Below are 22,595 nucleotides of genomic sequence, written 5' to 3' on the forward strand. Positions count from 1 at the left end.
TACCCCAAGACCAATTTTGAGCTTACTTTAACAAGGAGAAGCTCTTAGTACAACACATCTCTAATACAGCAACTGCTGCACCCAGCATGCACGGCTCTCACATTGTAGGCTCAATGACAAGTTCTCCCTTATAAAATTAGCGCGTTCCTGCCCCTTACATTCTGGATCTAAGTTGGAATGATAGGAGGATGCTTCGTTGCTGACAACTTGGGGCATGTTTCATTGCGATCCAGCTCATAAAAGAAGCAACTGGACACTTCCTGAGGCCTTGCCCATGACTATTATTAGGTGATTAACAAAATCATAGGTCTTCTTCCTTATTGTGTCATGATTACAGTGAAACTGAGCAGGGACAAAGAAAGCATATTAGCAACTCAAGTCCCAAAGCAATGGACTCAGGGTTTGGCTTTCGTTCCCACTGCAAAACACATGGCAAACGATGTTCACACGTGAGACCTGGTTTCTTGGACGATTCAGGATTCCACAATCCCCAGGTCATTGGTTGTCACTCCACCCCCATCTTATTCACCCAAGAATGCAAATGGGAATATCAGTGAGTGGGGAAAAGAAAGTACTATAGGAGTAACCTTGAGTCCTCTGCTCTAATTTATATTTAAGTAAATCAGTTGTGAATGATTATTAATCACAACTTACTTATGAAGCACTTCCCAAAGAATCACACTGTGCGTGCCGCAACAGCGCACTTAGAACCATCGGCCCAGATAGACGGCATTCTTTTAAAGTTAGATAACCACATGTGCTCTGAATTTTTAGAAATTCATTATGTCGTTAAATACCAATAACCAAAGCCAACCAGCGTCATAATTTAAGCACTTAATTTGCTTTATTACTATCGTTTTCTCCTACTTGGCTTCCTTTCTCTCTTCCATATGAGAGATTTGACGACCGAGGGGGGCAGGGTAGGTGGTTCGCTCTCCCTAAAGCAGGTACTTTCCTCTGCCTGCAGCGTGTGTCTCTCAGACCACCGCTGACAAGGTGCTGATATGTGGAAGTAGTTACCTCAGGTCGGCTGTTCCTGCAGCCAGGCTGGGAGCAGTCACTTCAATGGAAAGCCTTGTGGTCCCTGCCAGCTCCTCTGGTCCACAGATGTCTCCGGATGTAACCCCCTTTCGTGGTTGCACCGTGGGGATTCACAAGTGATCAGCGCACCAGAGTTGATACTGACCTTAAGGTGGACCTCCACAAAAGGTAGGAACTTGTGGGCTTCAGAAACATATTTTGTAATGTTTGAAACCCTCCGCAAACCCTTTGAAGACTTTCTTCCTTTGTGATTCAGATGGGGTCGTTGTGCTGTTCCTGTGAATGGGTCTTTTGCTTATTTGGGGGTGAATGTGTGGTTTTTACATACTGTAAGTTTCACCATAAATCCTTCTGGAAATGCAAACTGAAAGCACACTTTCCTTCTCATTAAATTCCATTATCCCCAAAGAAAGATCTGAGTGTGACTGTAACCGGATCTGAGCGGACTGTAAACCAGAAGTGCAGGCTGCCTTGTAAACAGTACAACAGGAGATCTCTGGGAAGGTCTGTCTCCACTCTGACTCCATAAGCAACCGCTGGGCGAAGTCAGATCTGTACATTAGGCTAGAGGTTCAAACCCCAAATAGCAGGATTGTGTGTCTTCATTGCAATTTCTTTAAATTATTTTAATTATTCTGAGACAGGAAACATGTTCAATAGAAAATAAAACCATTAGCATGATTTCTATAGGATAATGTGGCTGCTCTTTGATAGGCAGCATTATTGGAGCTTTCTTTCCCACATTTTCACGGATAAATGAAAAAAAAAATTTTTTTTTTCAAGTTTAGGATATACATGGACACTTAGGAAAACCTTGGCTTAAAGCCCAATTTTTAAAATTCGGCAAAGGGAACGGGAATCTAAGGGAAGATAAATGAAAAGGGGGGGGGGGGGCAGGGAGAGAAGAGAGAATAAAGGCCTGGAATGGGAAAGAAGCAAACGCTGAACAAGGAGAGGAGGGAAGAAGAGAGGCAGGAAGGAGAGAGTCTAGAGAGAAGCTAAAACATGAGAGAAACTGTCAGTGTCATTACCCCAACACACGGGGCTTTCCAAGTGGATTGACAGACAGAAAGCTCAGGTGTTCCTGTAATTCTGATGCATTGAGAACACTCACACTGTGAAATGAGCCTCACACTCTCCCTGTGTGATGATACAGAAGCACACTGTGCATAGGCGGGGCTACCACCAAAAGATGCCCAAGTAAACACAGAGGATGGAGGACTTGGGATGGCCTTCTGTCGTGAGCTCCTCTGGGACTGATCATGGAATCTGTGCATTTATATTTGATATGATATTAACGGGGCCCATTTGGTACATCTTTAGGTTGAATAAATTTAAGAACATGCCACAATTTTTATGAGAAAATCATTTTTAAATGTGGTAAAGAGTCAATGCAGATCCCCACCCCTCCATCTCCCGTGGAGAACTAGTTTGAAGTTTAAATATTCAGATTCAATTCACCATCCTAGGGATTAGAAGTCAGCAAAATGCTGAGATAATGAGGCAGAACTCGAAAAAGGGAAGCCATTTCCGCGGAGGTTAGCATACAGGCCTTGGGAGAACAGCTTAAGATGTTGCAGAAGTCATACAACAGAAGAAGATATCTCTCTTTCACCTGGAGAAGTAAAACAACAAACCGAGCAGCCATGTCTTAAACTAACTATATTATTTGAGCATTTGTTTTGTGAAACTATTTACCAAAGGATATATCATATTCGAATGTCTGCAAGAGGAAATCATCCTGTTTATTGTACTGGAGACCTCTGGTTCCACTGTAGATGTTTTTGTCCATGGAGACAAGATTGGAGAAAAGTGTTCCATCTCCATGATAATAGTGACCACAGGTTGGAAATTAAGATTTCTAAGATCTTGGCATAACTTCTATATGTGTTTCTACTTCTACAAGTATAAATTATTTATTCTTTTGAATCTCCATTCATCAATCTCAAAATAAAGAATCTATAGAAAATGTGTGTATTATGGATTTGCTTGTCTGCACTATTATAGAGCAATCCTGGCCCACATTTAAAGATACACTTAAAGAGAATTTAAATATGAACAGATTCATATGCACATGCATACAAAATGGAAGAAAGGAAAAAGAAATGTTATGAACTTTTTTCTACAAAGCATCACTTCTTACATGTACAGTATTTGGGATATTCTTCCTTAAGTGGCATTCATTCTTTTCTCAGTTAATGCACTAAGAGCAAATGATGCTGTATTTATAATATTCGTGAATTTTTTTTATATGTTTATTCCTGCTTAACCACAAAGTTACTTGAGTTGCAATATGTTGGCTGCTTATACTGTCCAATAGTTAAGCCCCACTGCTAAAAGGAAGCATGAGTTTGGGACAAAGGTGGATGCTTTCATATGAGGGGCACCTGACCAGCTTCAGGGGTAGCAAGGAGGGGGAAAGGGAGGACTTACTTATTGTATCCTTGTTTGATCATCACCTCTAGGCAATGTATTTATACCTAACATTTAAAGGCCTGTGTGAATCCTCCGAGGGCTAAGTAATGTCACTTTCTTTTGTGGTGTGCTATTGTTATGCCTCTGTACCAGTTCTGCCAAAAATTCCCCATCACTTCTTCTTCATTAAATATCAGCAAACCATGAGGGTTAGTTCTGCATCACCACTTCAATTTCCTCATGAAAAAAAATTGTTTCTCTTTCTTTGGGTCTGTAAGCATCCAGGCCAATATCACTCATGTCTTGTTATGAAGCAAAATGAAATAAAGGCGACATAAAGCAACGTGAAGGGTAAGCTGGCTTCACCTGCTTCTTCTGGATACCACTGTGATCTGCACAACTCAGACCACAGGCCTCTGCACTGCATCATAGTTGTTTCCTTGTGTTCCTCTAATTGGCAGCATAAGGCACCTGAATGTGAAAGTCGCCTAGTCTTAGCTCCGTGGTCAGCAAACTGTGGTTCTCGAGCCACATAAGGCTCTTTGGCCCCCTAAGTGTGGCTCTTCCACAAAATACCATGGCCTGGGCAAGTCTATTTTGAAGAAGTGGCATTAGAAGAAGTTTAAGTTTAAAAAATTTGGCTCTCAAAAGAAATTTCAGTGGTTGTACTGTTGATATCTGGCTCTGTTGACTAATCAGTTTGCCGACCACTGTCCTAGCTCCTTGCCAAATCTGCTCTGAGGGTTAGCCAAAAAAACCTCACCAGTTTAAGAAATGACCTGTGCCCTTGCTAAGAGCATTCTCTGCCCCATGCAGTCTCGATTCTCTTTTAAACTGTACACAAAAGACAGCTGGCTCAAGGATGCAGCATTTTCCTCGCATGTCAGATTGCTGAGTTCCTAGCTTCTTTGGAGGACATCAGCCACAGAGCAACATCCCAAAGACTTCCCTGTGAACAGTCACACCTCTCCAACAGGTGCTGGGCCCAGAGACTGAGACCAGTGATCACTCCACCAGCCCTTCTCATTATAAGAACGTTAGACAGCTTTGATGAAAAAGTTGAGAGTCACTGAGCTGATGAATGTCAAATAAGTGGGGAAGGAACGGAGAGGTTTCGGCGCTGATCTGTCATCAGTGGATCAGATGGCAACGTGCTTGTTGCTAGCGCGGCTCCTGCCTCCCTCTGCTCAAATGCACCAACGGAAGTGCCCATTTGCTGACTAGAAATTCACAGTCGAGGTCCACTGGTGATGCAGTGCAAAGAGGCCTGTTTGTTCCTCTGCTCGCTCACGGAGAAGCCAAACCAGCCTTCACCTTTAAGTGGCTCCATATGTAATTACGAGATATCTGGAAATAAAGTTCAGTCACAGTTCACTAAAAACCTGTTCCCCCCTAAGAGAGAGGGGAAAAATGGAGGGGGAGGGGTGGTGTGATTTAACAATCAGTAACAATAAATAAATAAATAAATAAATAAATAAATAAATAACAAATTCGTGTGCCAGATTGCAATGGAAGATGGAGCATTTATTTAAGGGGAAATTATAGTAGATTTAAACTAATTATAACGTAAATATTAACATTTTAAGGGGTAGTGTTTTTTTCTATTTCATCATAAAATCTTAAGAAGTTGTGGATGAACTTTAAACAAACAGTTAAAAAAAAAATAAAAAAAGCTGAACCCTAGGAAGGTACAGTAGCTACTGTCTTGCAAACAAAACAATCTTTTCGTCCCTGCCATTTGTCTGAATTCTTCCTCCGGGCAAGCTGGACAGCTGCACTGGTAGGTTTTTTAGTCATGGGTTGTAAGCCCCACCTGGCTAGATTTGTTTAGCAGACAGCTGGCAGAATTAAATAAAAAGAATGGGACACAAAATGCTTTCCCTAAAAAAAGCTGAGAGAATACTTTTTGGCTGTTTTAGCTTTTGGGAGGTTTATGGCTTTCCATTTTTTTTTTCTTGCCTATATTCACACACTGCTCTACATGAATATATCTCGTAGATATTTTCTCTCCATTATAACACCCTAATTGGGGTAAAAAAAAATGCAGCATAAATGAAAATATCAAGTAAGCATGTCTTGAATGACTTTTTTTTTTTTTAGTTAGAAATACCAATTTGCAGTTTATAGAAGTCCCCAAGAATGACATCAGTTTTAAATTAGCATTTTTTTTATTCCTACATTTTCTTTTGCTATTTTTTTTTAAAGCCAATAAAATAGATTTTCTTCCTCTGGAATGTTCTTTCTAGCTTAAAGATAAGAAGGAGTCTAAATTGTGGGAATGGCATCCTTCTGCATCTGTTTCTCTCTCAAACCTATCAAATATCTAATTTTTGGCATGACTGCTGGCTCCGACAGGGGGATGACATAAACCAGCTTTGTGGTTACATGTTTCACTTTTAATCTCATGGAAATAAAAGTCAGCACTGAAATGTCCCTTTCCATGTGACAATGCGGGACTCTTTTCCAAAAGTCCAGGCAGAGGGGCGTTGACCTGCTTAAGCTTAACACACAGCACATGCAGAAGTGCCCTGCGTGTTTATGCTAAAGAGTGCAAGACAAACCTGCCTCCCTCCGAGCTTTGTTCCCATCCGAAGTGCGGACAACAAACAAAAAAACGGAACGGCATGACTCAGGGGCAGCAAGTTGCCAAAGGACAGTAGATGCATGCCAGGATGGGGAGAGGAGGTCACTCACTGAACAACCCCATCTCTCCTGTGTACCTCGTCTCCTTCTATAAATGTGGCAGGACTACTGGAATGCCTCAACCATCATGGTTCACTTTTTAGCACGGGGGGGTGGGGGTGGGGGCGTCCAGGCTTTCCACTAAACACAGTAAATATAGTCTGCAAGGCTCAAAAAACCCAAACTGGTTTGGACATGATCCTGATTGGAGGAACTCCATGAAAATAGATTCCAATTGCTTATACATGAGCAAGGGGGCGGGGGCCTGTTTCTTTTAAAGCCAGCAGGGCAGAGAAACGTTCAGCTGATAGCCCCGCCAGCACCTATGACATGACAATGATCTCCCGCTACCGCAAGTGGAAGACTACGCAGCCATTCAAGTCTATGCTCACAGCCCGAGGAAATGTCCTGAGTATGAAGGACCAGGCCAGGAAAAAAACTCTTTAATTCATCACCTAATACTTTGCTTTCCAGAGCAAAAGCCTGACTTGGCCCCTCTCCACCCAGCCTATAAAATCTCTACATCTCTCCATGCAACGTAGACTTTATGGAGCCAGGCACGATCTGTTCGTTGCAGAGGACGGATTCTTCCTAAGCACTGTATCAGTATCATACATTTCAAATGCGAGGGAGGCCTGGGCTGGCTAATCCCCGGGGCCCAAGTAAACCAAGTGGGGTCTCTCGGGAGGCTGTTGGCATCAAGCAAAAAGGCACTGTTACTGTATATGCTTTCACATGCTTAGCAAAATGGGTCCTCATCAAAGACTCAGAAACAGGCATGGTGAGAAGGGAGGAGTGAGGTCACCCTAGGTTTCTGCCTGACCCTCCAAGACAGTCCAATCTCGGCTGTCATCTGACAGTGTTCTATTTAGTTTGATAGATACAATTACATCTCTCGGGCCAGATAATTACGGTGCTGTGCATCTTCCATGTAGCGGTGGCTTAGCAGAATTAAGGACTATAAAATCCTTTTGTGTGCTCTACGGGGCTTTCCTTTCCTTCCCTAATACAGATTTCCTCTCACCTTCTTCCCCTGCCCAAGGAAAAGAAGAAGGAGAGAATTCTCTGTAAATTGTAGATTCTGCAGTATTTTGTAAACGTTTCCTAAGAATCCATCAAGTCTGTCTTAGATCAACTTGCATTTCAGCCAACTTCTTTTACTGAAGAAAATTGATTCTTGTTTACTCCTTTGAGAAAGGAGAATCATGATGAATTTTAATAGGATAACCTACTGTTAGGAAAGCCTTCCTTCTTTGGCTTATGGAGCTTTGAAATTTGTAAATCAGAAATAAGCCTGGGTTTTTTAAAAAAAAAATTAGATAAAAATAAAAGAGCTCTACAAGTTTAAAGCTCAACCTTAATAGTTACTCAGCAGCCATATTTTTCCTGTTTTCATCACCCCGATGAGCAGTGCATTATTCTGATACTTTGTTAAAAGGCCCTTTAATTGCAAATTGACCTTCAGTTTTTAACAGAATCGCCCACCACCAAGCAATATTTTATTTCTGGATGAAAATTAATATTGTCCTTACTATTTTAGCACACAGAAGCACTTAATTGGGGATGGTGTAAACTACTTAGTAAAACGAATATTCCTGGGAGGAAAAAGAGTACTTGCTAAAGGTTAATTCTATTCATTGAAATCTATGAGAGAGTTTATTATTTTGATAGAGGTAAACATATTGCTATGGGAATACTGTAGTAGAATCCCATGGATATTATTCAAGATCTATCTCATATTCAGCAACACAAAATGGCCTGTATCATTTGTTGGGTCAAAATGATATTACATATTCTTGGAAGATGATTTATTAAATTTCTAGAGTTAAATTTGTAACATGAGAGATGACTAATTTCTTCCATCACCTAGAGTTTCAAATCGCCAATTTACTAACCTATTACATGTATGTTTCCGATGCTTAAGGAACCAAAGAAATCTGCAGACTCTGCGTGTTCACCCAGGGATCGCTTTCCTGGTGGTAAAATGTAGTCAGCTTCTTTGTGGAATGGAGTGATCACTGGGTGCCAGGAACACTACGCTATGATGTGCAGAGGGGGAAATGAAGGCTAGCTCATCCGAAGGAAGCTTCAGGGGAATTTTAGATCAGCAGAATGCAATTATCCAAGTTGGCATTGTTCCAGGACCCCAAAAGCGAACTCTAAAGGTGGGTAAATTAAATAGCATCTCTCCTCAATTGCAGGACAAGCAACCACATTCCTGACAAGAGTGGTGCTTGTTCTATTTATTTGTCTTTACTATGTGAACACTACTGGCAAAGTGCTGGCCACTGTCATAGGAAATGGAGTGTGTAGATCATTTGATCAGAATTGGGAGCATTAGATTTATGAACAGGCACCCTATACTCTTCAACTATCTAAAAATTAAGAAAAGGTGTTTTTAGAATCTGTTTCAGGATACAATGCATTGCATGACCAGTGTAGCTCAATCGATTGAGTGTTGTCCCTTGGACCAAGAAGACCCTGGTTTGATTCCCATTCAGAGCACATGCCCAGGTTATGGGTTCATCCCCAGTAGGGGGTGTGCAGGAGGCAGTCAATTGATGTTTCCTTCTCATTGATGTTTCTAGTTCTTATTCTCTCTTCCTCTCTCTCTCTAAAAAATTAATAAAAACCTTTTTAAAAATACAATGCATTCATTGACAGGTACTCAGGACCACATGACTGAGTTCTGGCCAATGAAATGTGGTTAGAAATGTATACTCAACTTCTAGCCAGGCCATAAAACTAGAATCCCCCCTCCCTCCCCCCCCCCCTCTCTCTCTCTCACACACACACACACACACACACACACACTCCTCTGGAAATGAATTACTTGGAGATGGTGAATGACAGGAGTTCAAATCCCTAAGTCTCAAGAACCTGCTTGAAGGACAGCTGCCCAGAAGAGTCACTCAAGCTACATGTAGACTGAGCCATGAACAAAAAAAAACAACTGTTATTATGCTAAGATTTGGGAGTTTTTGTGACAGTAACTAGAGATATCTTGACTAATGTAACATCCATGATAGAAATGGAATGCCTCCGAATTCCATAAGTGAAAAAGTTGAAAGACATTCCAAGAAGGAAGGATGTGGTAGGATGTACATATTCATTCATTGCCTGTGAGAGTGTAAAATTTATCCTAATGGTCTGAAGGGGAAAATAGGCATAATATATTAAGCTATAAAAATTATACATAATTCTTCTGCTTTGACTTCATAGATTCTAGAATTTATCCTCTAAGAAAAATCAAAAATTAGTAACCAATATTTTTGTTCCTCACAGCATTAGTTCTAATAATAAAAATATTATGCAACCTTAATGTCAACAACAAAGAGAAAGCTAAGTTTGATTATACCTTTATCAGAAAATATTATACAGTCATTAAAAGTTGTATATCCAGTAAGTATTTTAGTCATTGATGTATTCAATAAGCTAATGTTTATCAAGCACATATATGATATGCTAGGACTTATTCTAGATGCTGGGAACTTTACAAGGAACAACACAAAAAAGTTCCCTGATCTTATGATGTATGTATTTTTGGTGTTTGTTTACAATAAACAAATAAATAAATAATTGATTCTAATAACAGACTTGGAGAAAGCTCCATTATGAATTTTTAAGTTAAAAAAAAAAAGCACTATTATGCAGGTATTGTACATATACCACACATGCAGGAATAACAACACAACAAATACCCACCTCACACACACAATTAAAGAGAAAAGGTCTGGAGAGAAAAAATTATAAAATTCTGATATATGCATATGCAATTTTTCTAATCATGAGCGACTCAAAGTCCATGAAACATATAAATGAGTTGCATTGCTGATGTATGTATTTGAAATATTAAGTGTACAGCACTAGGGTAGAGGGATCAATTCACATAGAGTACAAATGTAATTGGGCAACCAACCAGCAGCCACTTCACAAAGCTATTTTATTGTTGCAAATCCAGTAATACTTTGCAAAGTGATTTAAATTATTTAAAAGAAAGCACCATTTCTTTTTTTAAATTTCTTAAAAAGAAAAGAAAGGGTGGTGGGTTTGGATAGAAACCAGCTGCTAGTGCTGATAATTGAAGTGGAAAGAAAGCAGCAATCCTAGAACAGTAATTCATTGATGGTTCTTGGCCTGAGGAATGGGCTCATCATTTCCCTACCCCGGAAGTAACGCAAGGGATCTCATGAAATTTGTTCAGCTTGTACTTCAGGGGGGAAAAAATCACTCATCAATCTAGTGAAAAATTAAAGAATCACTACTGCTGTGAAGTGGGCATTTAAATTTTCCATTATAATCTACTCTGTTTTTAAGTGTAATATATATAGGATGGGTTCATATGTTGATCTTTCAAGTGCTCAGCAAATGCCATACTGTCAACAGTGATTATTACTGAGTTGGGAGGATTAAAGATTTGGTTTTAGTGTTCACACATTTCTGCTTTTTAAAATATTTTTTAAAGAGAGTATGGCTTGCTTAAAAAAATTAAATAAAAACAAGCATAAATAATACATGTACACATAAAAACAAAGGGTACTGCTGTTTCTTTGTTCATTAGGATTGTAAATGCAAAGGACTGAGACTCCCACATCCTAGTGGTATAATGCTCCATTGTATGTGTACGGATGGACTGAGATCATTGGCTTCAAGTTGTAGCCACAATGCTCCCAATAGCCATCACCTGGCAGGTCAGTGGGTAATGCCACTGGGCTCCATGCCATGCCCTTAATGCCATAAATCACAAAGATGCTTGTTGCCCTCCAAGGGTGGCCCCCTCCTAAAATTCGTTCACATCTATCTATCATTTACTAGAGTACCACACTTTCAAGTGAAGTGCGCAGAGCAGAAAGTATTTCAGAAGCAGCAGATTTCCATAGAAAAGAAAGTTTAACTTAATTACTTCCTAACTATCTCAACCAAAAGTCTTCAGGCACTATGCCCATAGGCAGAAAGGTTTGTGTCATAGACATATTCCACCAGAACTAATTCTGTTGGCAACAGCGAGGAGCTCTGAATCAAGAGGGTTATCAGGACCCTGGCTCATGTGGCTCAGTTGGTTGGTCATCGTCCCAGGCACCAAGTGGTTTCCAGTTTGATTCCCAGTCAGGGCACATGTGTATGTGTGTATGTGGGCTTGATCCCTGGTAAAGGGTGTACAGGAGGCAGCCTATGATGTGTCAATCTCACATCCTCACATCTATGTTTCTCTCTCTCCAGCTCCCTTCCTCCTCTCTAAAAATAAATTAATTAAAACAGCAACAAAATAACACAGAATGGTGGAAGGAATCCAAGACAGACATCTAGCCCATCACCCAGGCAATATTCCGAGCAGAGGCGTATTTATCCTGTTCTCGAAGCTCTCCGTTGATCTGAGGAAAAGAGACAAGGGCATTTATATCCATGATGTTTCTTACCAAAAGTGCAATATTTGCCACCTACACCATCTGCAGCAATTCAGAATGTAGTAAGACTGCAAGTTAAACTCATTGATCTCAGGAAAGATAATAAAATATAATATAACTTCCTTCAAAGCTTTTGATGAAGAATTCATAAAGTGGCATCAGAAAGAGCCTTTACTTGGCAATTGATGACCACTGCAATGTTCAGAATGCAAATGAGAAAAATTCAGTTGTTTGTTGTTGCCTATAGTGTGATGTTATAGAAGTTAAGACCAAGGTCAGAGCTTAGTATTCTCTGGGCAGGTCCTTCAGCTGTACTTTGTGCCATGGCTTCTAACCACAGTTCTCAAATTTCCAACCATAGTTCTTTTTATTCACACACCCCATTTCTTCAGATTTTGGAACTTAAGCTATTTAGGATTTTGCAGGTTACTTTTCTTGATGCTCTTTCTACTTACTGACCGTGCTTAGCAAATCTCTAGAGGTTTAATTCCTCAGTGGCTCATTAGGATTCTTGCTCTTGAACTGGCCTCGGTATAACAAGTCAATATCCAGGTATTTGTCCTTGAGATTTCTGGTGGGGAATGAGGCCATCTCTACCCAATCAGGGTTCAGAGCTCCCAGAGGTCCCCTGTGTCTGTGCATGAGCATGGTCAGGCCAATGAATGTGCAACAGACCTCTAAGAAACCCCACTCTGTGGATGAGCCTACAGACAAACCAGAGTAATCAAATCTCCAGCATCCAACTGAGGAGTTCCAGGTGTGATATAAATGGCTCTGCAATTAAATTTCCTCTGGGCTCGTTGCTAGAAGCATTGGAGGCAGAGAGGTCTATTTCTCTAGTCTTTCTCAAAAGCCCTTTTCTACTGGCTTCCAGAGCTTTTCCTAAAATGACTACAGCCCAAGTGTTATTGAAGGAATCATGATTTTAGATATGAGTTTCTCAAAAGAGTGAATCTTATGAGATTTAGTCTTCCTAATGCAGAAAGTTGGTAGAAATAGACAAACTTACTTATGCACTTAGTATGCATAAAATGATCAAAGTTATGGCAAAATTTTTATACATATCAGTCACATTTCTTTCTCAACAAATAGGAAATTAAATAATAGAGAATCAATTATACGAATATAACAGGCACAGAATCATTCTGATACCTTGGGAGCAGAGTTCAAGCTGTCTTGCCATTGGACATGAGTATAAAGCAGGTATAAGTTACTCACATACACTATAAGACAAAGTTCTGTAACATTTCTAAGATGATTAAAGTTCACCAAGCCCTAGCCATGTGGCAAATTGGGAGCTCTTTATAGTAAGGAGAGCGTGAGCCAGGACAGGTGAGTGAGGGGCTGGGGCACTGTATGCTCACTGAGCAGAGTAAACCCAAGGCCACATGAATATCTGAAATTTCTGATCAAAGAGTGACCCAGAGAAGCAAGGGGGAAAGTCATTCTCAGCATCTAGCCACACCTGAGTAGAATTCAAGGAAATAAATAGACAGAACACTGGAAATGGTCTGGCCCCATTCCACTGGCTGGCAGGACCTAGGGAAAAGAGAAAGAGAAGGACCCAGGTGACTGTGGGAGACAAGCTACTCTCAATGCAGGAAAACTATGGGAACCTGGACCCAGGACCAACCCAGGCCACAGAGAGATTGGAAAATGGGTCACACTGGAAGGGTGTTAGGTGGAGAGGCAGGGACCTGTCTGATCCTATAGGCTGTTAGAGAGCGTCATCTGTTGAATCTCTACTATGTGCACTGTACTGGGCAATATCACCAACATATCTCAATCACTTCCTAAAAAGAACCCTCTGAGATAGCCACTGTCAAAAAATGCTTCATGGACAAAAAGCTCTCAGGCTAAAAAAACAGCTTGGAAGATGTTGCATGCCATCAACACTCCCCCTACCCTTATCACACTCTTAGAGAATTGCAATGAACATTCAATTCTCTGTATTAAAGAAATCATTCTCATTTATTTCTTAACACAGAATTTCCAATGAAACCATCTCCAACAAATGTGCCTGTATACTTATTCTTTCAGAGACATTCACAATCTTCTTTCTGACCTAGTTTTCCAAGAAACAGATTCTGAATATTTCTGAGAAAGGCATGTGCTCTGCAACACAAACAAATGTAAAATATTACCCTCCGGGCCAATTTGTGCTGGTGGGAATGAGTAAAATGGGGGTGTTAGAAGCTGCTAAGAGAGTGGTGCTTAAGTTGGGATCAGTATAAATCTGCTGAAACAATAGCCTTGTGTGGCTGAAGGTCTCAATTTCTGGCATGATACAGACCACAGATGGGGACTATATTTGGGTATATAAAAAATATATGAAGTGAATAAATGAATGGGAGAAAGTAGAAACAATATCACATATTCCATCCCTGTAGAATAAATTCTTTGGGATAGGGATAATAGATTCCTCTCACACTATGTCTAAATGGCAGCAAAGTTCTTCCAGGATGATCATGTAATTATGAAGTCATAGAGAATTTGCTCTCAAGCATATCTTGTTCTGCCAATCTCTTCCAAACAGAGTGTATCTCCTTACAAGTACACGTGAATCTTCTACTGCTTCTCTCTCCTCAAATCAGTAACCAGCCCTGGTGACGTGGCCTCTGAAGAAGAGGAAGACTTAGGTCCTGGCAGCGGGGTGTGTATATTTGTTGGGATGGGGGAGGAGGAAAGCTAATTTCATACAAAATTCTGGATTAATGGAACAAGTAAACATCATTGTTTTAATAAGGAGCTTCTCAGGGCTTTTTGTGTGCTACTGTGAGATGTGGTTTTCTAAGAACAGGTAAAAAAAGACATGGACATATTGCATAGAACTTTCTAAACTACATTTTCCTACAAAACTACTAGTATATTCCCGCGGAGCATTTGGAGGGGTGGGGGAGGGGTGCGGGAGGGGTGCAGGATGCTGCACTCTCTCACCTAAATTTCTATAGTGTGCTTAGCCACAGCTACCTCTAAGGCTTATAGTAAAGAATGAATGAGACAATGTGAGTGACATTTGCTAGCATAATCATTCATAGCAAAGTTTAAAAAATAATCTTCCTTAATAACCTGCAGATGTTGAAGAGGCCTTATTACCCTATTTTGTGAATGGGAAAACTGAGGTTCACAGGAATTGGGTGACTTGTCTTCAGTCAAACAGCCAGGCTTGCGGTATCTGCCTCCAAATCCAACAAACTTTCCCCCATGCCACTACTTCTGGGCCCTGAGTAATTCTCACCCCCATAATAACATCATTTCCTACCAGGATGTCACATTCACCCAGAAATTCACTTTGCGGGAGGCACTCTAAGCAAACCAAGCGGGAGCCTCACATTGTGAATTCATCTCCTGGAGGGCTTCTGATCACAAAACATGTGCTATCCAATTTTTCCCACGCATGCTGCTCCTCAGCTGGCCTATCACTGGGGGCCTGTGCGGTGTAGTCTGTTTGAGGCCAATAATCATATCACCATTGTAACGAGTGGCAAATCCTATGTAATTTACACATTAAAAGGAGGCTGAGATGCATGGGGAAACCCAGCCCCCGTTTTTCTAATGAAATTAAAGCTCTTAGCCAAATAGTGGTGCTGAAAAGAGATGTTTGGGAAGGGCTCTCCCAGGCTCTCTCACCCCTGCCTCCAAAGCAGAGGGTGAGTGTTCTTTATTCATGATCCCGCCTCTACCTAAAGCACTCCCACAATGGGACCTCTAAACTCTGCCTGTCTGGAAGCCTGATTTACACAGAGCTGAGGCCAGGCGGGGCTGACAAAGGCATTATGACTAGTTATTTTCAATAACAATTGAAAGGAAAAAGAAAGCAACAAAGATGGTCTGTGGCTTGGCAGGCAAAGCACTAAACTGCCCTGTCTCCTTCTCCAAACGACATAAACAAACGTTTTGAACCATACCTGATAAAGCAATTATCTTAAGATATTTTTCTCATCACGTGGTAACTGGACATTATCATAAAACAAGTGTGAATGACACAGCGTTTGGAGCAACCACACTGAGCTTAAGCTCTGGAATAAACCATTGGCCTCATGATAAGGCAAGAAGGGGTGGCTGGCTCTTGCATTCAATGGTTGTCCAAATTCTTATGAATCCCCATGACTTTGAACCTCTCCTTTACATCTGGGAACTAGCCATGTTGAAGTGAGATAAAACAAAACAAAACAAAACAAAACAAAAACATAATTGGATTTCAGTCTAAAAGTCAAGAACTATCATGATGCTAGTTAGGATACAGGATGTTCTTGTTTGGCCCATAAAGGGGAAAAACATAAACTATTATGAAATATTTGGGTTTAGGAATATATAAGGAGGTATTGAAGCAATAATCTGTGCATAAGGACAGTCAGAATATATTGGAAAATGACGAGTATCCTTTAGCCTGGCTTAAGCAGCTTCTCAAAGGCAAATGCAGTTGAAAAAAAAAGAAGTGCTCTGTTGATATGAACGTGGTGCATGTTCATATCCACACCCCTGAGCCAGAAAAATAAAAGGGTGTGTTGAGAAGCATCATTCTCCATTTGAGTTGCAGTTATTGGTTACAATGAACAATCCTGTGCATTATATAAACATGATTGATTTCATTTTTTTATTTCAAAAATGTTCACTATTTTTTTCATAAATTAATGCTGTTAACATTTTCCCCAGGTCTGAAATACTTTCACAGGCCTATGAAAAACTCCTAGCTGTAGGCAACATGCCAACAGTAACTAATGAATGAAATAGTCCTGCCCTCACCTTTCAGGTGCAAACCAGATGTCATTACATATAAGAGGTGTTATCTACCCATTCCAGAAAAGCCCGTCATTCCATGCTCTTTAATATTCATTGTAATTTCTTTTTGTAATCTAAACTTATCCAGTATTTAATATTTACCATCTGTTTCCTAATGCATGAATATAAACTTATGACATAAGAGATACAAATGACTGTCCTCACCATTGCCTATTAAGTGCCTAGAATAGTGCCTGACATATAGTCGTTACCTGATAACTATCTACCGAATAAATGAATGGCTATATGACTGTGTGAATTCACCCATCATAGGTTAATTCTATAATAATATTGATTTAATAGATGAGTGACTCAAAGTTGTGTTTGTGTAGAGCTCATCTTCTCTATGAGAAGAAATCTATTATAGAAAACTTGACCCAGCTCTCAAGGTAGGTCAAACACAATCAGACCTAAATTTGCAGAGACTATTGGAAGAAAACAAAACTTTCCATTAAAACAGATGTATAAAATGTTGAGACATAAAGAGTATAGTTTCAATAAGTACACTAACAAAATCCAAGCTTAGCAACAAAAATGTTTAAGTATAATTTGACATCGTGGTGCAGACTGTGGGACAGAAAATGTGGAACTCACCCATAAAGCCCAGCCCAAGAAATGAGTAACAGTATCATCAGGGTCTGGGGAAGAGAAACAGGAGAGAGAGAGACATCAAAGCCCTCAGGGGTGGTAATTTACATACAACTCTCATTACAGAGAATGAGTTTTAGCCATCTTCAACATATCACTTTCTCTTTATAAAATCTTTATTAAACCACATCTCCTAGTATTGTGGTAGTCAGATATTAGGGCCAAACAAATCTCATGAAATGTTGGAGTTATAATTCTGTGATCCAAGATAGTGAAAGCCAGTGGTACATGATTCTGACTTAAATAGTTTGTATGTTGTACATTAGCTATCTTATTTGATTTTCTCAGTAACTTCATTAGATAGCTAAGAAATATTTTGTCCCCATTTTGTGGTGAAGAATCAGAAGCTCTGAGAAGTTAGATGCCTGTTTTAGTTAGGATAAGTTAGGCTCATGCTACAGTAATAAGCAATACAGAAAGAAAGAAGCATGGTTTGCTTCCCCATTACACCAATTACCCACAGGTTGGGTACCTCTGTGTGGAAGCTCTTCTTTTTACAATGGCTCAGAAGTCAAGATTGTTTTCATTTTGTGGCTCAACCACCTCAACACAGGGCCACTTTATGGGTTGAGCAAGAGAGACCTGGAGAATTTCCCAGGAGTGTTTCCCAGACATAGCTCAGAAGTGACACACATAATTTCTACATGTAATTGATTAGCCCAAACTAGTGACCCAATCCTATTTACATGCAAGGTTGCTGGGAAGTACAGCTTCCCATGTTCCCAAGAAAGAGGAATTTGATAGGGAATATGTAACTGTCACAGTGCCAAAGATTAAACAACAAGTAAAATGAAAGAGCTAAGATGTGGCCCAAATCTGATACCAAGCCCAGTACTCTTTTTCCTGACTCTATCTAAGCTGAAAGATAAGGATTGTGTTTTGTTTTGTTTTATGTCTTTCTAAGACCCATATATCTGACATACAAAAAAATACTCAAAATAGTTTTTATAACAGGAGGAAGAGAGGAAGCATAGAAGATATTTATTGCTTCTTTACTTCATGATTGATATATTCTTTCATGTATTGTAGAGAACAGATATGATACAGCCTCTAAGAAAGAAAGAGGGAGAGAGAGAAGAGGTTAAGAAAAGAATTAAAAAAGATAACATGACTCTCATGAGGAGGAAATCCATTTGGAATGTAAATTGGTATGTTCCATATGCCTTGAGTTCTTTGGCAGAGAGGTGCGATGTAAAGTAAATGCTACGGCAAAATTATTTAATAATAAGACTACTGTATTTCTTCCTCCATACAATTTACAGTAGAATCAAAGAGCTATGCTTTTACACAGCCCTTCCAGGAAAAGCAAGACAAGGGCAAGCAGAAATAAATTAAGTATCTACCATTGATTGTCATGGATAGCACCAGCTTATTGGGCTAATACTTTATTAGTGTGCTATAGCCTGGATAATGATGGTCTTTTTATTGTTTTTGTGGTAACTCTTTATTTTAAGTATCTTATCATTATGAATTCATTTAGTATTGATTGCAATAGCACTGATCATAAAGAATTAATTTGGCATTACCATGAATGTCATATGCACTTCTATGAGTTCAGCTATAATTCAAAATTAATTAATATGGTAAAGTATTATTGCTTTGCAATTTTGCAATCTTTTAAAATGTATCTAAGTTATTTTTATTACAGCAGGTAAAATCTAGCACAAAAATCCACCCAAGGCATTCTTTGGAGAGCAATTTCATTTAGTGATAAGTGGAAAATCTGCCTTTAAAAAATTCTTTATGTTTTAAAACATTTGATATTCCAGCCCCAGAATTCATAGTTATTGAAAGACTAAAGCCTTGTGTCTGCTGGGCATTCCCACTTGTTTGGTGTGACTAGGGTGAGCAGTGTAATTGAGAGTTTACCTCTCCTCAATATCTTCTGTCTCTCACCAGAAAGATGATTTGTCCCTGTCAGGGTGAACAGCCTCCAGCAAAGGAACTCCATTTACTCATAATGATTTTGAATTACCAGAAGGTACAATTCAGGACACACTTCCAGCAAGTTAAGATTGTTGAACGTATGTATTAGTGGGAATATGGTGAGTTTCAAGGTCTAAATCAAGTGGCACATGTCTGGAATGCCTGGCCTTCAGTTAAAATCCACTCCCACTGCCTTCTGTGGTGGCTGCTGCTCTGAACACAGTTGTGGTGACATGTATAGACCTCCTGGATTACCATGCTGCCTATGGCTGACCTTACATATATCTGTACCAGGGCATCCTTCAAGGATGGCAATGCCTTAAAATAATCTCCTCCCTCCATCCCCTCCCTATTGAGAAAATCTTTGAGGTTGCTCATCATCCCTATTGAAAGTGAATGTCATTTAAACCCAATAGATCCATTTCTCCACCTGGGATTCATCATGAGGCAACCCAATACACAGAATCACTTTGGCTGAATAAAATATTGGAGTTTTAGTGGAAAGGTAGGCTCTGAGGGACTATCTGGAACATGGGGACTGCCCAAGAGCAGACCGATAGGGAAAACCACTATGGTGGACCCTAAAATTTCAGGGGCCACAGAACATACTGAGAAGGCAGAGGAGCGCATATAACTAAAATGGAACCTTGAAGACTAATTTTGGTGAAGAACAGTACACGTTTAGCACCCTCCCCCCCCCCCCAAAAAAAAAAAATGCCAGAGACCAGCTATGGGGTCTCAGCCCAGGTGGAGTCAGCAGAGGGCAGCTGGGCATTAGAAAACTCCCATGGCCTTGCAACAGCTGAGGCCTCCCTGCTCTCACTGGAGAAGCTATCGAAAATGAAATCAGAATACAAAGTAGAAGGCCAGCAGCCAAAGTGATCTGGAAGGGGAATAGGCTTATGCCCATAATGACTTCCTTATTATCTAGGTAGGAAGAGTGAGCCTCCGGCAGAGCCCAAAAGCCAGGGCAGCAGATACAGTAAGGCAGGATCATGGAGAGTTGTGGTAGAGCTGCTTGTGGGTCACCAGTAGGGAGGACTTGGTGCAGAGTGAGCTGAGAAAGCCATATGCACAGAGACCAGCCCCAGAGGGATCAGTGATTTGGGAATACTGCTATGTGGGAACCCTTAACACAACCCGCGTGATTAGGGCCCACTCAGGGTCCGGTTTCTGGAGGAGGCCATTCCTAAAATGAAGAGAGAGACTGGAAAATAGTTAATTTGGGACAAATGGGGGGCCAGGCAGGAGTCAACCTCTAGTGGGAAGACTCTCTAGGCTCTGTCCTTGCTATCCCTTTTATTGAGGCTGCTATGGGATACACCCATTACCCTTAAGCAGCTTTGGGAAACATCCATAGCCCTTAGGTGGGTAATAAGCAGATTATCATATCAGTAAGGATTTACATGATTACAAGATGGGGAAGTTGCCTCAGTTACTATCGTCTCAATTAGATAGGGTGTGGTTGGCTCTGACCTTTCAGAGCTTCAAGGTTGACCAGCCTCTTTCTATTAGTGAGACAATGATTGGTTTCCAGCACTGCTACAACATCTTTCCTAGGAATCCTAAGTCTGCTTTATTAAAAGCATTTTCGGTGGTATAAAAAATTGGTTCTCTCTTGTAGCTTTCAAAGGCACTCGGTGAGGAAACCCAGGTTCAGAGTCCAAATTAGTTTCAGACAATTCTTCCAAGCTGTGCACCACACTGTACACACTCTCCCTTCTTCTTGCCTCCACTGTGCTTTCTCTTGGGGAAAATTATGAAACTAGAAAAAAGCCACATCTTCCACTGGCCCAGCCCTTTCTTCCCATCATGGAGAAATGTAATCACCCTTGTCTTCCGTAGTTTTTTTAGTTGGTATAAACAAAGATTGTGCCATTCCTTCTCTCTGATACCAAAAAGGTATATATAGAAGTCTATTCTTACCTTTCTAATTACTGACATTTCCTTTGTGTTAGTTGAAAGCACACTGCAAATCAAACAACACAGCTGCCGAACAGGGTAGTCCAGAATTCGCTTGTCCCACCAGATGAGTTAAAGGTTTCAGGAAAGGGGAAGACTAGAGCAAACTGAAGTAATTTGGTTCTTGAACACCTTAAGTTAGCATGACTTTTGATTATAGGTGTCTCAGGGCGTCTTCAGTGGCAGTAACACTCCACTTGCTAATACACACAAGTTCAAGCACCTCAAGGAGCCTTTGAGAACATATGCATTCACCCTTAAAAATTAGCAGAGGATGTCTCGGAGATAAGAGGGCATTCTTTATTTGTGCTATGGGAAGCAATAATGGAGATTTACAGTTCTTCAATACAGCATAGGATTCCCAGAATGCTGACTAACGGAACCACTTGGAGGTTTATTGATGTAGTGCCTGTATTGGAAACATGGGTTTATTAATAAACAGCTACATGAGAGCGTAAGAGGCAAAAGGAGATAGCAAACCACACCACAGCATAAGGAGCAGGAAGCCCATGTGGAAAAGCATGTAGCTTGAGAAATGTGACCAGGAGATGAACTACAGAGATCAACTTATAAATATAAACATTCAGGGGAAACATTCAAGTGGAATCTATGCTAACAGAGCCTTTTCCTTCTGTTTGCAGGTTTTAATGGCCACACGTGTCTCTGAGCATTTCTCTCCCTTCAGAGAATCCTGACATCAATTTTTTAAAATTATACTAGCAAAAGATAAACAAAGCTAAGATATAGAAATATATTTTCCATTGGAAAAAGTATAGGAAATACACACACACAGAAAGAGAAAGAGAGAAAGAGAGGGAGAGAGAGAGAGAGAGAGAGAGAGAGAGAGAGAGAGAGAGACCGAATCCTCATATTTCTTGGCTCTTAGTAGCAGGCTGACTAGTTACCCAAATTGAGCTGACTGCAAAATCACTCTGTTCTCACCACAGGCACAATTTACCAACTGGGTGCAGCAGACACCGGGCTGGCTCCTGGACTTCTCCAATTAAGCTGCACAACCTGTTACCATTTTGCCAATGGACTCTCTATTTACTTAGGTTCTGCATAACTTGCCAAGTGCTCACTCTGTGGAATTCCCAGGGAAGAGAAAAGAACAATTGGGGGAAATTTTTGTTAGCATCCTTTCTTTTCACTTTCTGTAGCGGAGAGGGAAGGCATCAACGTGGAGCAGATGTGCTGAGACCAAATGCTCTCTTCCTCACGATTACAGTTGGTTATACCTGTGGATAGGCAAGCTAATTCTGCTGCAAATGTGCAAGAGAGGGTAGTACTGACGTACAATGTGTGGTCCTGGAGGCTTTGTTCCCACGTAATAGGGTGCTTCGTTTCACAAGACCTGGCACGTTCAGAAGAAACCTGAAGCAGAACAGCCCCGTGCAGTTGGGATCCTGAGCTCCCTGTGTACTGTTTAGAGAGTGCCCCAATTCTCAGCAATGTTGACATAAATATTGCAGAATTTCTTATTTCGACTTGGAGAGTAATGATTCTTTCTGCTTAATGTGCTCAGCGACTCAGCACCCTATTGTTTCCTGCCATTTGAAAGTGCCCGAGGATGTCATTATAACCACGTGTATCAATATTAAACCTTTACAAACAGTTGACTAAATGAGCTGTTATTATCTTTGTTTCTGAAAACAGTGTACCTTTTTACTTCATTTATCAGTAACTAGGTATAGTCGATTGCAGTCTGGTATTGATCCCAATATCTATACCTGT

The 22,595-nt window shown here is 40.5% G+C and overlaps 1 long non-coding RNA gene across 5 annotated transcripts; it reads left to right on the top strand.

Moving 5' to 3' along the window:
• The first annotated feature begins 898 nt into the window (after window positions 1-898).
• Window positions 899-22,473, top strand: LOC311626490. Of its 5 annotated transcripts, XR_014795695.1 has the most exons (6): window positions 899-1,209; window positions 8,063-8,303; window positions 10,700-10,829; window positions 14,080-14,196; window positions 18,873-19,018; window positions 21,503-22,473. It is a non-coding gene; the product is annotated as an uncharacterized lncRNA (long non-coding RNA). The 5 variants fall into 5 exon arrangements; XR_014795696.1 differs by lacking the exon at window positions 10,700-10,829; XR_014795697.1 differs by lacking the exon at window positions 10,700-10,829 and having other exon boundaries at window positions 18,873-18,997.
• Window positions 22,474-22,595: the final 122 nt, after the last annotated feature.

This window comes from Pipistrellus hanaki, assembly GCF_964339955.1.
Source record: "Pipistrellus hanaki genome assembly, chromosome: 8".
Lineage (NCBI taxonomy): Eukaryota > Metazoa > Chordata > Mammalia > Chiroptera > Vespertilionidae > Pipistrellus > Pipistrellus hanaki.